Here is a 3,613-nt window from a genome sequence, read left to right on the forward strand (position 1 = left end):
CTCTTCCCTCTGCCTTTCTACCCACCCTGCTCTGTGATCCAAGAGCTCTTCCAGGCTTCCAAGGCTTTGGGGTGCACCGAAACAGGAGGAATGTCGGGCTCTGCCCTCCCCTCTCTGCATCATCCCAGTGCAGCCCCTGCAGCAAACTGGTGTGTGTTCCACTCATCCCAGTTCCCAGCAGGAATTTCCTTCTTCCTCCTCCCAGTGGGGAAGGTTAATTAACGGCTAATTAAAGCCTCCTGAGCTGTTCTGTAGTGGAGCTGTCACTCCTTTCTTTGCCCACTGCCGTGATCCGGCTGTCCTTAACAGAGCGTGATGGGCTCGGCTCCTGGTTTAATGTCACCTCGTCCCTTCAGAGCCCCCGTGGGATTAAATCCCGTGGGATTAAATCCCGTGGGATTAAATTCCGTGGGATTCCGTCCCGTGGGATTAAATCCCGTGGGATTCTCCCCGAGCAGCCGCTGCCGGGCCAGGCTGGGCCGCGCCGTGTCCGCCAGGGGGCGCCTGGAGACCGGACACGGACACTCGTGGGATCGGGATCCACGTGGATATGGATATGGATATGGATATGGATATGGATATGGATATGGATATGGATATGGATATGGACACGGACACTCGTGGGATTGGGATCCACATGGATATGACCACGTGTCAAACACGAATTCACACGGACACTCGTGAGATCAGGATCAAATGGCCACTGACATTTATGGGATCAGGATCCATGGGGACACGGACACTCATGGGATCAGGATCCATAGGGACACGGACACTCATGGGACCAGGATCCATAGGGACACGGACACTCATGGGACCAGGATCCATAGGGACACGGACACTCATGGGATCAGGCTCCACATGGACACTCGTGGGACTGGCAGCCACACGGACATGTGAAATGTCACACCCTGAGGCTCTTGGGCTGGGCCACCCGCTGAAACTGGGGCCCCTGGATCCCTGAAATCGGTTCCTGCGGGACTTGGAGCATCCCCCAGGTGGGACATGAGGGCACCGGTGGCACTCGGCCCCCCCTTCCCTGCTCCCACACCAATCCACTGTGGCACCTCCCACCCCTCTCCAGCTGATCCCAAGCGAACCAATTCCCTCCATCCCATCTCCACTACCCCAAATTCCCCTCTCTCTTGGAAGTGTTTTCCTTCATGGCTGGCTTCTCCCTGGGACTTTCTGTCACCATCCCGCTCCTCTCCTCCGGGAACCCAAATTATTCCTGCCCTGGGACACGCCGCCCCCCCAGAGCTGCAGTCCCGGCTCTTCCCACGGAGCCTCGTGTGGTCTCTGTCCCTCAATCCCGGTTTCCATCACCCCTGAGCCCTCTGAGCGAGTTCCCTGCTCCGGTGCCTTCATCCCAGCCCTGCTCCCAGCCTGTCGGGGTGGTTTTCCTGATCCCCCGAGCTCCTGCCTGGCTCGGTTGTGTGTTCCTGCTAATTAAAAACAAACCGGGAGAAGCTGTGAGTGATGAGCTGGATGGATCCGCTCCATTTAGGAGTTCTTGGAAAAATAACATGGAAATTTAATTTAGAGAGGCCTTGGATATTACTCGTGCACCTTTCCAAGCGTTTTTGTTGTGAAGGGGAAACTTGGCTTTGCTCTGGACCATTCCCAAAGATTCCCACACGGAATTCTTGTTTCATCCCTGACCACATCTCGACCAGTGCTGTTTTTTTAGGGAGAAGGTTCCAAATTGTCCCATTGCTGGGCTGTGCCTGACACGGGGGCAGCCGGAGGGGAAACATCCTCTCCAAAAACGAGCGGCAGCGATGGGAAAAGCCAGGGCTGGGAGCCAGGAAGCAGGAGCTGTATCCAGGCCCCCGCACACAATTCCCTTCTCCCTCTTTGTTTTCTCTAATTGCGCAGCCAGGCCTCCGGGCACAGCCTGTTTCTTCCTCCTCACGCTGCGGAATGGGACGTGCTGACCCGGGAATGGGAGTGCGACCTCGGGACAGGGATCCAAGCGCTTTGGGCTTCCCAGGGGAGCGATGCTCCGTTTGTAATTTGTTTTGGATTTAATGTCATCAAGTTCCAAATTCGGGAGCGGTGGTGACTCTGCCCTGCGGGGCTGCGCTGCTCCAGGGGAGCAGAGAAGGATGAGCCCCCTCCCCACCGCGGCTATTCCAGCTGGAGCATCCCTTGGGATGGATGGATGGAGGCAGCAGCAGCCTGAGGTCCCCGCTGGGCTCGCAGAGGATTTAACACTTCCCTTCAAGCTTTTGGGGCGGGATATCAGCTCCCTCCTTTCCCCAGCGCTTCCCTCCCTGCGGCGGGGTTGTTTCCCATTGGAGAGGGCTCAGGGAGGCGAGCTGGAATTACAGCATTACAGACAAAGCCTCAATATAATCTTCCCTGCATGAGGAGCCTTGCAGGGGGAGCGTTCTGCGGAGCGGGCTGCAAATGAGGCGCTCCGCGGTGCAGGATGTACGAGGAATTGCTCCATCACCGCTCCTAATGGCTTAACCAACAAAATCCATATTCATAAATCAAGCCAGGAGCGGGAGCCGACCTCTGTTCAGTGGTGCAGCCAGGAATAAAGGCAGATTATGAATTGCACAGAGCTGCTGCAGCTGCCACGGCTCGGCCTTGGCATTAAAGGGAGCCCAAGGAGAGAAGATACAATCAAAGCTGTCTGGCGGCAGCTGAAGGATTAGCTGAGTCAACCGGCAAAGAGCTGAGCTCATTTATTGGGCTATTTTCAGGACCCTGGATGGAATTTTACCCTCAATTACCGATCTCACACTTGGACAGAAGGGAATCATCAAAAATGGGTTTTTTCCATGTGCTGACTGTTTGGGTTTGGGCATGGCAGGGGTGCGGTGGAGCTCAGCGAGGTGAGCTGCTGAGAGCTGGGAAATGGAGCCAGGGACAGAGGGAGAACTGGATGGATCTGTCCTCTTTGGCCGAGGGAATTGTGGTGCAGGGAGTGTCACAAATGTTCTGGCAGAAGGACCCGGTGGTCTCTCACCACCACACAGAGCTGTCACCAGCACTGGGTCAGGCCAGTGGCTGGAAATGACCAGTGACCCCTAAAAAATTGGAAAATCCAGCAGAAAGTCTGGCTCTGCCCCTCTGCAGCTGGGCTTTGGGTTGGGAGGAACCTTAAAGCTCATCCCATTCCAGCCCCTGCCATGGGCAGGGAACCTTCCACTGTCCCAGATTTCTCCAAGCCCTGTCCAGGAGACACTTCCAGGGATGGGGCAGCCACAGCCAGGCCCTGCCCACCCTCACAGGGAACAATTCCTTCCCAATATCCCATCCATCCCTGCCCTCTGGCAGTGGGAGCCATTCCCTGTGTCCTGTCCCTCCATCCCTTGTCCCCAGTCCCTCTCCAGCTCTCCTGGAGCCCCTCCAGGCCCTGGAAGAAGCTCTAATTTCTCCTGCAGCTTTCTCTGCCAGCCAGGGCAGGGTGGATTATGCAATTTGAACCCAAACTGCCTCTGTTTCCCCCAAATTCCGTGTGTTCCCCGGTGAGTTTGGCAGGGGGGGGAAGGGGCTCTGCAGGGCTGGCTGCTCTCCCAGCCCCCAGCGGGTGCAGGCAGCAGCTCCCTGTGACGGAGGGGCCAAAAATAGAACCTTTCCCGGGAGAGGAGAGGAATAA

Source organism: Pseudopodoces humilis, chromosome 14 (genome assembly GCF_049639895.1).
Source record: "Pseudopodoces humilis isolate 2021_Gansu_Grassland_sample_001 chromosome 14, ASM4963989v1, whole genome shotgun sequence".
Taxonomy (NCBI): Eukaryota; Metazoa; Chordata; class Aves; order Passeriformes; family Paridae; genus Pseudopodoces; species Pseudopodoces humilis.